The 14,110-nt window shown below is 40.4% G+C and overlaps 1 protein-coding gene across 7 annotated transcripts in view; it reads right to left on the bottom strand.

Annotated features, from left to right (window-relative positions):
- Nucleotides 1-14,110, bottom strand: part of CSRNP3 (cysteine and serine rich nuclear protein 3) — a 97,934-nt gene that overhangs the window by 74,289 nt on the left and 9,535 nt on the right. For 4 of the 7 annotated variants that reach the window (XR_011680382.1, XR_011680384.1, XR_011680381.1 and 1 more), the window contains exon 1: nt 5,406-5,553. The exons of the other annotated variants lie outside the window; for them this stretch is intronic. The gene's annotated coding sequence lies outside the window, so the exon portion shown is untranslated. Of the gene's footprint in view, nt 1-5,405; nt 5,554-14,110 lie in introns of those variants that run through there. 7 annotated transcript variants of the gene reach the window in all.

Raw genomic sequence — 14,110 nt, forward strand, 5'->3', positions numbered from 1 at the left:
CTAAAATCTCTGCAGAAGATTTAAAGAAAAAAGAAATTATACTTGTATCCCAGAAGAAATTTTCAAGTTTGTATGGATGCTCCCAGAAAAGGCTTACTACTATTGGCATTGACTGTACTGCCGGACTGCTTACAGCTAAGCTCTGGCCAACACATCTTTACTGCATCTCTTTATAAAAGAACATACAACATTTGGCTTGCTTAGCACCTTCCCAGCAACTGGAATGAGGTTCTGAGACTGGCAGCAGTGTACTTGGCACAGCAGCTTTGCACCACGCTGCTTCCTGCTGCAAGAATGGCAGTAGGGTTCAGCTCCGTAATGAAGACTGGAATGCTATCAACTTCCTGAGTGCTGGAAATAAGTGGCTTTTAATGTGAATTTTGCCCAGTTTAGCCCATGTAGTAATACTCATTGGCTCACTGCACCACCTTTTCATAATATTTCAGTGCTGATTTTCCATGCTGTTCTTTCAGGAACATCAATCTTGCACCCCGCCTGCAGAGGAACTGCACAACATGGCAGGGAATCGTGTGTATCTCCTGCCAAAGTACAGCATGGCCATGACTGCTACATGCCAAAGGGGCCTTCCCACCTGTCCAGCCCCAGCACTCGTCACTCAGCTCCCTGTTACATGCTGCATTAGCACCCAGCCTGGCTGCTCCTTCACCACTGCCATCAAAGCCACTACAGAGGCAGCATGCATTCAACAGCTCTCCTCTTCTGCCCCACGTTCTCTGCATCTTGACACAGGGGGTAGCCATTCTCTACTCTGAAATATGTAATGTTTAATAGCTTTTCAAAAATCCAACCAACCTAAACAAAACAAACTCACAAAAACACTCAACGTGTAAATTCAGAGCATCTGAACTCCAAGAGCAGCAGCATGAACTTGTAACACAAAACCATACTGCGACATATTTGCAAAACTTGCTCTGAACTAGGTTTTCTTCTTTCTTTTTTTTCTTCTTAAAATAGAGGAACAGACAATTCCAGTTTAACTGTTTAAGTACTGAGGGATGTGTGCACAGTGGTGACAGGAAAGTGTAGATGCAAATTTTAGGTTAAAAATTACCAAATATTTCACACCTTGTTCTGGCCACAATTTTTGACAATGTAGTATTTCTACATGACAAGATTAAAAAAAATTAATTAAAAAAAATTACTAACTTTAGGAGATTTAGAGACAAGACAAGTGGGTATTTTGGAGGTTTTCTGCCCAGTGGGAAACGTGGTAAGATTGCCTTCTCCTTGTGATCTGGTATTAACTGTACAGCACAGAATTCTGTTCCCACATGAACAAGCAATACTGAAAATTGCTGGAAAAATCTAGCCTGGCAGAATCCTCAGCTCATCTGTTTGCAACTTGCTATAAAAAAAGCCAAACCAAACAAAAAAAAAAAAAAAAAAAAAGCCACAGTACTTCCTCCATGTTATCATCACTATCTTCCACAACCTAGACATCACAGGCAATATGCAACAAACTTTCTCATTACTATTTTTACCAGATGAGAACTTCCACTTCTATATCCAAAACCCAAAGGATTCAAGTTGGCACAACTTGGCTGCCACTATAAAATGCAAAGATGTACTTCTAGCAATGTATCACACATTTACTTCCCCAAATAAGGTTTAGATTACTTATTATCTCCACAGAATTTAAATTACAAACACAGGAAAAGAAGGTTTAAAATTAAAGCAACTCAGGTTTGTCTGCCTCAGTTGAAAACAAATTATTCTCAAGAAGACTCATAGAAAAGTTTCAATAATCCATCTAATTATCTGCTTTCTTAACATGTTGACATCTCATATAGAATGAAAGATGCTGTATCTTTTCCTCTCATTCATTTTGCTGGGTAAAGAACTGTCTGGATGGATGGGCCCAGGGAGTGATGGCCAATGGTGCTGCATCCAGCTGCTGTTCGGCCATGAGTGATGTGCCTCAGGGATGAGTGCTGGGCCCAGCCCTGTGTAATATCTTTACTGATGATCTTGATGAGGGGATTGAGTCTACCACTAGCAAATTTCCAAAGTTAGGTCAGGGTGTCGATCTGTTGGAGGACAGGAAGATCCTGTGGAGGGACCTGGACAGGCTGGATGCATGGGCTAGACCAAGAGCACGAGGTTCAACATGACCAACTGCTGGGTCCTACAAATTGGCCACAGCAGCCCCATGCAGTGCTACAGACTGGGGGCAGAGTGGCTGGAAAGTGGCCCCGTGGGAAAGGGCTCGGGGTGCTGGTAGACAGTGGCTGAGGGAGCTGGGGGAGTTTAGCCTGGAGGAGGCTCAGAGGGACCGTCCAGCCTGCAACACGCTGGAAGCAGGGTATAGCCAGGTGAGGGGCAGTCTCTTCCCCAGGCAAGCAGCAACAGAACAAGAGGTCACAGTCTTAACCTGCGCCATGGGAGGTTTCAGCTGGACATAAGGAAGAACTTCTTCAAAGAAAAGGTGATTAGATATTGGAGAGGACTGCCCAGGCAGGTGTTTAAGGAAAGACTGGACTTGACACTTAGTGCTATGGTCTAGTTAACATGGTGGTGTTTGGTCATAGGTTGGATTCAATGATCTCAGAGATCTTTTCCAACCTAACTGATTCTGTGATTTCAAGCAATCAAAAGCAGGTATTCAACTTTCAGTTTAACTGACTTTTGGTACTTGTGACGTCAGTTAAAAATGAAATTTAGTATTAACTTGAAGAGGATTAATTATTTGTATGTGTCACAATACTCTGTAATATTTTAATGCTATCTTTAAGATACTTCATAACAGGAAAAATGCCCTTTTCAATGATGAAAAATGAATCAGTGTACTAACATATGCTACCAGAAATCATCTATATACCAACAAAATAAAAGAATACGAGGGGTATATTTAGCTCACTATGAAAATGTTTCTCATTTGTTCTGTTTTCTAGGCTCAAGCAGGAAGTCACCCAATGGGAAAGAAGCAAAAACAGAAAAAACTGGTATTTTTCCTTTATACTGAATACCAGCTAACAACAAAACAAGTTATGATATGCGGAAGGAATGAATAATGAAGAACTGGATTAAATAACATAGTATGATAGAATATCCCAGGTTGGAAGGGACCCACAAGGATCACTGAGTCCAGCTGCTGCATGTTACACATTCTTGACTGAAAATAATTAATTCTTTAAAAGATGAAATTGCTTAGCAATGCTTAGTAATTGAATGCTATTTCTTTCTTGTAACAAGTTTTGTAGTGATATAGGCTTTGGTTTTTGCTTAAGGTAATTTAATATCTTACTTTAAATGGTTTACATGGTATTTCAGTCACCTGCACATACAGGTGACATAGGAAGTATTGGTAGGTGACATAGTACAGTACAGTGCTTAAGAATACTTCTATCATGGACTTCCCTGGGAATAAGCCTGTATCTTCAAATATTACACAACACCTCACCTGCATTTTTAACCAACTTTCTACCTGCTTTCCAACTCTTCATCTAGTCTGCCTCCCACTCACATGCTCCCTTCTCAGCAGGGTCTCCAACCAAGGCTAATGAGCTTATCTCATTTCCACTGAGCTGGTGAATGCTGGCAGCAGCTGACAGTGAATGCTGGACAGAAAATGTGAATCTGTAGTTCACACAGAATACCTGAATCATTAGAGAACTTTAAAACTAGTGACAGCACAGTAGTTTTATTCAGTATTTTTCATGCTGTCATTATTAAGCGGCAGATATTTTTAGCCACCAAAAGCCAAATCCATCTGCAGCAGCAGCGTTTCCAAGGAGACAGAATAATTTAAACACATGTGGAACTACATCTCTGTTTTCATCAACTACTCTGTTACTGGAACACTTCTGAGTCAGATTTCTCATTTGATGGGGGGAAAGTGATTTGAATACATGGATTTGAGACTGTAATTTAACAGTTGAGCTTATGCTTTGAGATACATATCCATTATCTACAAATAACAAATGTTAGGGTACAACTCCACTATTTTTCAGTCAGTGTTATTTACCAGTTTTACATTCCAATATAACAAAAAAACCTAAACAAACAAAAGATACAGCTCACCAGTCTTTCAGAATAATTTTTTTAATCACTGACATTTGCTGCAAATTACTGATTTTTTTAGCAAACATACCAGGCTCCATTTTCTGAAGAAACAGCTAGGAGGAAAGGACACCACTCGTGATGGTAAGGTACATAAGTAAGTAGACAGTGGACAAAGCTTCTTCCAGTCCTTTTTAGCACTGGTAAGAGTCTTATTGGCTAGTTTCAGTTTTTCTTTATGGCACAAATTTTTAGTAATTGTAGGTCTGCTTTAAGGGAATTCTCTCATTGAATAAAACAAAAATGGATTCATGCATTTACTGAAAATCTCTGAAATCTATTAAAACTAAATTCCACCATTTTAGCTTTATAAATATATTCTATAAATATAGATACACTCAAATCAGTTATAATCACAATTTATTTACACCAATTAACATTTTTGCTTCAAACCAGCAAAACAGGGTGTATGTCCTGTATAACAATTTTTTCCTACATGTAAAATGTAGAGGAAAGTCAGTAGAGAGCTGACTCATTGAAATCCTTGCCCCAGTGAGGCAAATATCAAAATATCCTATTGTTTCAGTGGGGCCAGGACTTCTGCCTTTAGTCCTATATTCTCATATAATGTGACTTGATAAACCAATCTCCTTTCTGTACCAAGCAATTTATTTGCTGCTTGCCATCTCCAGACTGCATGAACTAACAGCTGCTGCTAACACAAACTCTGCAGAAGCAAGCTATTTCAACAATTTATTAAAACTCAGATGTAAATGCTGTAGGTACTACAAGATTTATGTCTCATACACATAATAATATGAATCTTTTTTTTTCCTTTATAACAAAGATAATTTTATACCTGAGTTATCAACCACATTCATTCCAAACCTAAAAATAATGCAAAAAATCTACAAAATCCCTTTCAGTAGTACTGAGGAGCCATTCTTACTGTTTTGTTCACCACTAAATAAGACAGTTTCAGAAGCAGTTCATTTTCCTATGCAAACTCAAAGAAAGCATTTTTACATCTTGCAGCACTCTCTTCCTGTTGGTAGCATACACTGTATTTTCAACAGTGAGTATTTCCATCACACAAAATGACCTCTCTTCCTACAGCTTACTGAGCAACTTCAGCATCAATGAGATGCACTGCGTGTCCTGTCACATGAGAAAGCTGCCAGCATCAGGCATGCCTATGATTTCACTGTTTATGGATCTCACATCCGTTGAAACCTCCAAGGCAGCAGAAATAATAACGGGAAAAGCTGCTTCAGAGTCATTTGTGAGGAACAAGCAAGATGCTTGCACATGCATTTTATAGCCAAGAAATGTTGAGGCAAGGATCAAGAAAAGCTATTCATAACAGGAATTTTTTTCACCCTTACCTGTAAATCCGGTTTCTGTGTTTCAGCTCTGTCAGTGCAGAATGAAAGGTTTACTCCCCCTTTTTCCATCCATCAGACAGCAGCCATCCAATAACTGAAGTCATCCTGGCATCCTCTGGAACATGCTCTCTCCCTTATTTCCCACTCCCCACCCCCATCTGCATGCTAGCAAAATGGGAAAACAGCAAGAAGAAAACAACAAAAAAGCACATCTAAAAACCAGCTTTAATAAGCTACTTCGTAGCCAGCAAGGACACTCAGTACTAAAAGGTAATGACAAAATTTAAAGACAAGGAAAAAAAAAAGTCTATTAATAAGCCTTCAGCTCCACTACTGAATAGGAATTCTCCCTTTCAGCTCCTTTTTGTAAGGAAAAAACAAGCAAACAGCTGTAGGAACACAGTTACTGCCTGTATACATTCTCTGAGACTGACTCAGCTATCCAGATCTTCAGTGAAGAGTGCTGTGTATTTAGGAAAGCTTGTGATTATCAAAATAACAGTGGTGCTTTTATACAAACAAGGATGTGAAATCTCAATGCAAATCAGAATAATTCAGAGATAGATGCCAGGAATTTCCTACAAAATATGTTTTCTTTCTGTTTGAGGCAGTATTTATAAAATACCTCAAAAAGAATAATTAGTAGATACCTTTATCTTGAATATTAGCTGCGTGAAACTCTACCTGTATAACTGGTACGTGTGCATTTATTTTACTGTATTTATAACAGAGTAGCCAATGTTCAGTGTGCTGCATGAACTTTACACAAAACTTTCTATCTACATAAGAATTCAAATGCAGAGAATGACCAGGTGAACAATTTTCAATTACTGTGCCTGAAATATAGTCCAGTCTCTTTGCAGCCTCTTAAATCAAGTTCGAAATTTTTTTTTTTCCAAGATCAGAGAATTTTTATTTTCTACCTCTCTATATAAATCAGGTAGGTATCAGCTCAGCTGAAGACAACAGCATCACATTTGGTTTATGACAGTTTAATTACATTTAAAATCAAAATCAAACATGAATCTTCTTAGCTAAGATATCATTTACTACCATATCAAAGCATTTGTACTCCAGGATTTCCCCTTTAAAGAAAAACATTAAGCAGCAGAAGCTGACAAATACCTTTGTGTTTACAAATTTTAATCTTCAGCTATAGTTTTCCAATAAAATTAACTGTGAATTCCTTTAAATACGAGCATCTGTTCTCTTCAATGAAGTATTGATCTTTAACGACAGCAAGACTATACCAATTAGCATACTTTCACTACAAAGTAATAGCTGATTTAGCTTCTGAAAAAATTAGCTGTCAGTCTTATCACAACAAACTGCCAGCAGATCCTGTGCATAACATTCAGATTCTGTCTTTACAAGTAAAGTAGGTGTCTTTTTAACCAAATTACCTCAGTTTAACATAAAACCTCTTCTTAGATGCCTAGAAAAATGGAACTCCCTTCCTGCAAGCATTAAAAAAACTATTAAGTTTCAAATCCAAAAAATCAATACCATTTTCTTTAGTGGGGAAAAAAGGGAATACTGAGGGACACCTAAACAGACATTTGGCCCTGATAAGCAATACTGAATAGGGGATACTGAGGAGCACCTAAACAGATATTTAGCTCTGATAAGCAACTGGCTGGAAGACTTCAAATTTATTTTCTTTTTGGTCTGCAGAAAGAAATTTGGAATTGAGCACCAACACTTCACCTTTCAACCAGCCTGAGTGCTGAGAGAAATTAACAGACATACAGAACTCTAGTGCCACAACTAGACTTAATAAACATTTTTTTAAATTTAGATGCAAGGTGCAGCACTGTGCCATCCCCCAAACACCATCAGAATAGCTAGTCAGAAAAATGGGCAGTATAAACAAGTCAATCATAATGCCTTGCAAAATCTACTATGAAAATAGGAGAGTATGACCAACAAAAACCCCAACAGCTCTACAACAGGCACAGAATGAAGCAACTCTTAATACAGACAGCGTTTCTAAAGTAAAACACAAATAGCATTGCTACAAAAACTGATTAGCATTAAGTAGGCTGCTGCTTCCCCCACACTCCACAAGGGCTGCACACACAAGCCTCCCCAGCAGTGGGGTCTGTGCAATTTCCAGAACCTAACCTTGCCAGTTTCCTGGGATTTCTGTGTAACATCAGACAGTCCTCGTGAAACTTGCCCCAATTTGCATATCAAGAATTGAATAAAGTCGTTTACATAATAAATGCATTTTAAATATATTAAATTAACTTCTGCAGAGTGCTGAGGACAGTCTCCTGTGCAGGTGGGGGCGTTTGGCTGCCTGGGCAAAAGCCCAACCTACAGACAGCCCAGCTGGTGGCCCTGACAGAGCAAGGCAGCAGCAGCCACTGCCACCCTTTGCCAGGACTCTTCCTTCAGGTTGAGCCTCTTGCCCCTGGTCCCGGCTGGAGCTGTGCTCCCACCGCCCTGCTGGGACCCGGCCAGGCACCTCCCGAGCCGGACCCGGAGGGCTGAGCCGGACCCGAGGGATCCCAGAGCCGCCTCCCCACCCGGCTCCAGCCCGGGCCAGGCTGGCAGGGAGCCCCGGCCGGAGCTGCCCCGCACGGCTGAGCTGCCCCGGCTTGCCTCTCACCTGCTCTGTCCAAGGCACCTGCTGCACTGGCTGCTCCCCGGCAGAGCACCTGGACCCGACTGGCCCTTTCCAGAGCCAGCACCTGCTAAATCTCAGCAATGCTTTCCAGCTCCAAAGGGCCATTAGTGGACTAATTAAGCACATATACACAGAGATGGAGAAATGGAAACAATCCAGGTTTGTACCCAGTCCCTGCTGTGACTCAAGGAATTACTTTTTGTACTTGTATTTGTTTGGCTATTTCTCCTTTTTTTACACTTACCTATACTTGATACTCCATACAACACACATTTATCTTTTTTCTCCTCAGCTATTACATTGGAAAAAAGGAAAGCTCCACCAGAAAGCAGATTCCTGCAACAACTTCCTTTGCTTTATTTTCCCCTGATTATGCGTATTGCTACCAAAATATTTACTTCTGTTTTCTCTGACTCTACAAAGAATGAAGTTCTTTTGGAAATCTCTGTATGAAATAGTTCAACAGGATAACCTCCCTCCTAAATAAACCTTCAGGCTGTGGTACTGGATAGCACCTCCTTCACCATCCTAGTTTCTCCTGAAATGCAAATCTTTCCAAATAGGAGAGAAGGTAAGCAATGGCTGAAGGCAAAATGGTCTTTGGATGTACAAATCTCAAAGAACTCTGATTACTGGTAACTAATGTCTCTTGATCTCCACTTCATACAGGCACTCACAGCCCCTGGATCCCAGCAGCTATACTCTGGTTATATAACTTTATGATATCCTATCACACAGTCCTTCACTAAAACCAATTACTGTAGATCTCTCCTGTCAAGGGCGAGAGCAGCTCTAACATCCTTCATGAAGACATGGGTGGAGCTTGATGTTTAGAGAATGCTCCAGGCAGACTTTTGAGACAGTCACTAGTCTGTTCACCAGGCTACTGACTGCAGCCTCAGGCATTTGACTAAGACAAGCAGTGGTTACCATCCAGCTCAGGAGCAGAAAAGCTGTCACCTGACCTGTAAGAGGTCAGGTCTTGCACAGCAAAATCCTCTTCTGAAAGATGATTGGATGTTGAAACAGATTTCTCACACATGTCTAGAAATAAGACCCTTATTCACGGTTCTGCTAGCAGGATCCCAGAAGGCATGCCATGTCCACACGTTAGATCTACTGGATCTCCTGCGTGCAGACACCTTGTAACACCTGGTTTCTCAGCATTCTACACGTCTGTCCAATGACACTGGAAGCAGAAGGAACCTGGTTTGTAAGGTAGCAGCAAGACTGTGTGAATTTCACAGCCAATGCCAATTCCATGCGGCAACTCAGGATATCTGGTGTTGTTACAAAACGTGCCACCATGGCCTCAAGCAAAATAAACATCATTAGAGGGAAAAAAAGAAAGTGATGAATGAGCTACGTATGACTTACTGGTGTCTACTCAGCTACCTAGAAAAATCCTGCATAGTCAAAAAAACTGTGGTTTTTTTTCAAACCCACTGACGTTTGATTATGAAACCCAGGGCAAGGTTTCCCCAATTTGAAGTTGCTGGCATTGACAGGAAGTTATGTATGATTTATGACTGAAAACAAATGGAAAATTGATGTTTCTTTCTCACAAATGGTAGAAAAATGCCATAGTCTAGTCTTAAGAAATGCCTGCACAGTCCCAGTATTCTGGGGTTTAAGTAGTTGGAAGCCATCAAGCAGGATATGTGTGATAGGGTTTCCATGAGTCTTTGGTAAAAAAACAACTCCACAGTCAAACGGCAAAGTAAAAATGCAGAGTCCATATAACAAGCTATATTGGCTTCAACGCCCATTGACTGCCAATGAAGCCTGAAGACGGGTCAGGTTGGAAAAGGTGGAGGATAATTCCAGGCAATGCACAGTGTAAATACATCACCATATATTTTGAAAATCAAAACTGCTTCAGGAAAGAACAGGGTTCATTAAGGACAGCATTCATACATTTTTACTCTTCAACAGAACCTAGAAGACTCTACTGTGACTAAGAGAGTTGAACCGTGTTTCAGTTCAGAACGGAAACAAACCAAGCCCTTTCTCATAAGACACATCATACTGGTCAGTGGATCTGGCACTTGAATATATTCCTCCTGTTACAGTAGGAGGAATTAACTATCAAGGAGCTGTAAAAACTACACTGAGATGCTGGGAATGCAGATGAGGATGCAGATTGAGCTCTGGGTGGGAGGCCAGAGAGAGAAAAGAGGCGTGAACTGCCAACTTTGGGATAACAAAAGGCACAAAGATTGGTGATGCTGGCCAGGTGAATGGACACTGAGAGACACAGGAGGAACTTACTAATAAGAAAGGAGATGAAGCTGGGTGACACCAGGAAGGTGGATGGACACAGGGAGGGTGGCAAGAGCTGAAGACTCCTGGAGGAGAAGCGAGACTTTTCCGCACTGGGACGGTGAAGGCACAAAGCCATTGCTGGGGGTCCCTGCTCAGAGGCAGCAGCTCCAGCTGCTTCTGTGTTACTGTGCCAGGAATAAACAGCTTCATGGGCATGTGAAGCTCTGCTGTGGGCAGCCCGGGATGGAACTGGTGAGGAAACTCGGTCTGGCTGTGCGGGACGTCCAGCAGGGCCTGCCGGGTCACTGGGGCCGCCTGCCATGGAGGGCTCTGGTCCCAGCTGTGCAAGGGTGGCCTTGGGAGTGCAGCTGCCGAGCCTCGGGAATGGGCACACTGGGAAGTTTCATCCATGGGGTGAGTGGGGAAGGACTACACTGCCTATTGCACTGCCAAAGCCAAAGACACCTACCACAGCTTTAACACAAACAGTACTGCGGCACCCATTAGAAATAAGATTTTCTTTACTCCTTGATAAACAATACCAAGGAAAACCAAAACAAATGTTCTTTTCTTCTTAAAATATATGTAGCGAGCTTGTGTGAAATCAAGTAAAATTAAAAACAAAACCAACCAACCAAAAAAAAAAAAAAACTAAGAAAACCTACAGCACAGAAACCTCCATGAAAATATTGCCAGGTGAGAACAAATCTCAGGCAAAACTGAAAAACATATTCAAGGCAGACTAATTTAAACCTCTTGGAATGCAAGTTACATAAATTTCAAGTTTCTCAGACTCCCACCCACTTACCAACATTCAGTCTATACTCCTTCAATCAGCTCAAAAGTATAGTTATCTGCCTTCAGTCAAAGCAAAAGTCATATAACAAATGACACAAAAAGAGACAAAAGGTAAGCAAGGAACTTTTGCACCAGAGTATACATAGATTTCCATTAACTCATCTGTGACTATCTTATAAAGCAGCTTTCTACCATGGAAATTATTTCCAATTTTGCTTATTTGCAAACCAGCTGAGTCAGGTACGCGCTTCTCAAAACCCAGATTTGACTTCTCATAACCAAATAACAATACAAAAGCCTAAAACATCAGACTTCAAAACCAAGCTTCTCTTGAACCACAATCTATGCTTCATGACTGAAAGGCAAAATTAAACAAACCTGAAAAAGTTTGTTAACACAGTTTTTATTAGTGGTAAATAAAAATCCTTGGCTTTTAGGCGTATCTGCTCCAGTGATGGTGGCACAGCACAGTAAGGGCAAAGAGGAGGTACTAACTTTTGAAAGGAACACAGACAGACTGACAGCTAGGTCAGGGAGGAACACCACTTTTCACTGCTATGACACAGGCACCTTATGAGATTTTACTTAGTCAGCACAGCTGAGTACCTGAAAGATTTATAAGGGTTCTTTTTCTGCTTATTTGCAGGCAAGAGTTTCTTCTTTTATTTATATTCCTCCTCCTCTACTAATGCACTGACTTGATGAGGCCTTTAAGGTTAATAAAACATACAGAAACATAAATGCATGAAGCCAAATATTATGAGCTTAAGCAGCTATACCACAATTAGTTTAGAAACATCTAATTCAAACAGGAGAGTTGGAAAAACATTAAGAACAGGAATAATATCTAAAAATACATTTCCTCCAAACATTTGATGCTTACCCCAACTGTGGGCATTTCTCATTTTTTCAAGAGTAAAATCAAAAATCAACTAGATTTAGATAAATTTTGCCCTGAATATTATCATCCTGGTTTCAATCACATGCACAATGTCCTAATCCTCCTAATTTGGTTTTTCCTAGCAAGGTTCAGCTCTCTCTCCCCTGCCCAGCTTCATTCATGAGTCTACAGCTACCCTATCTTCAGCCTCACCTATTGCTCATATTCATATTCATTCATACTGGTCACTAAAAGTAGTCCTTAGCCTTTTACTTTTATTGGGGCTTTTATTGTGGGACTGCCCACAGTCAGTTCACACAGATGACCAGGGAGGTCACAAGGCTACACTGATATCTAAAAGTCACCCTTCTCCTGTATTAGATATTGGATTTTGTTCCATATGCTGCTACATGTATCCATGTGCCAACCAGTCATCAAAAGAGGCATCAAATAGTGAATCAGGTGCTCAAGTACATCATACAGACAAACCAGGGTTTTTTTCATAACCATTTCTGGTGTTAAAAATTAACAGTGTTTTACATTTCTACCAACAAAAGTACTACATTTTTAAATACGCTTACACAAAATTTAATTCCAGAAGTCACTGAAGGAGCTCCTCCTTTACCTCATGTATACTTTTAGGAAAGGCCATGCACTGTTGCTATTGATAGTATTCAGTGTTTTTCCCCAGTGCTGCTGATGCACAGCTCACCAAAACAGACAAGGAAAGAGCATCCAAGGAAATCATGTCCAGTTCATAAGGACATGTGACTAACCAGTACTACCAGCCTTTCAATACCACCACTTCCTTGGGGCCATTCTCATGCCTGTTTGTTTGTAATAACATAAAGAAAAATCACCATTGTACAGGAAACAAACATAAGAAGTTATGCATCACATAAAGATTAAAGATCTTTAATCACAAAAGATGATGAGTAGGGCATTAAGTTAAGCTATTGAATTAATAGTAAGCAAATTTAAAGCTTGTAAATGGCAGAGCTGTTAAAAAAAGGAGAGGAAAATTATATGAAAGATCAGATGCTTTTTCAGAAATTCAGAGTGTGCCTAATTTGTCTCCTTGTAAAATGAAAGGTCATTATTTAACTTTTTCCTCCATCACAGCTAAGGTGGAATTCAAAACGTACATAATTTTTCTGATAAATTAAAATGCCCTCACTCCCCAAGTAACAGGAACTTCAGCTGCACCAAAGAAAGCAGTGTTCTGCAAAAATCGACCTGTGTCTTCACATACAGATCTGCAAAAGCATTCTAGAAGAGAAGACTCACTTGTCTCCTATTTCCAAATCCATCTTGTGAACAAGAAAGCCAAATGATCCTTACACACAAGTGAGTGGCCCAGCATTAGAGTGTTATGCCCCATTTCATCCAATATCAGCCAAGAGAAATGGCAGCCCTTGCTTAGCACTATCCTCCCAACATTATTTTATAGCTCGTTCATTACGTTGTGTCTCTGATGTATCTATGAATAGGTGTCAATTTCAACACTTTCAGCCAAGAAAAAATAGTATCCAAGTCTTTCATTTTCTTAGGAACTGCTCTCAACTACAATAAACAAGTACATGGCTATCACTGGTAGAAGAGAAAATCCAATCACATTAAGAGTTCACCCACAGAAGAGATCAGTGCTTTGGATTTCCACTGCACAGAGCTGACTGTACTCTAAAGCTTATGAATTCAGATATCCTACAGTGCTAGGATGCCCATTTCAGCAAGGTGGGAGCCCCAGTGAAATGCACGATGACTGAATACAGGATGACACAAGTTCTACTGGCTATGTTAAAAATACAGTAAGCATTACTTTAAAGGTTGTAGCTTCAGAGAGACATCAAATGGATTTCCTGACTTGCAAATGCCTTTTTAATCACCTTCAGTGCAGCAGCAGCCTGCAAGAAAGCGCTTAGCAGAATCACAAACTTTGAAGGAGCCATACCAACAGAAGGTCAGGGTTGGCAGTGAAAAACAGGGTAGTCAAAAGCAACAACCAGGAGCTAATTTAAACAGTTTTCTCAAGACATGTCAAAAAAGGAAAGACAAAAAACATTGTCACTGGGCAGAGAGAGCTCTTTTCAGACAGATCAGCTTCTGGAAGAATCCCAAAGTTGTCATCAA

The sequence above is a fragment of the Agelaius tricolor genome, unplaced genomic scaffold (assembly GCF_023055355.1).
Source record: "Agelaius tricolor isolate 1412-34295 unplaced genomic scaffold, bAgeTri1.0.p SCAF_10, whole genome shotgun sequence".
Lineage (NCBI taxonomy): Eukaryota > Metazoa > Chordata > Aves > Passeriformes > Icteridae > Agelaius > Agelaius tricolor.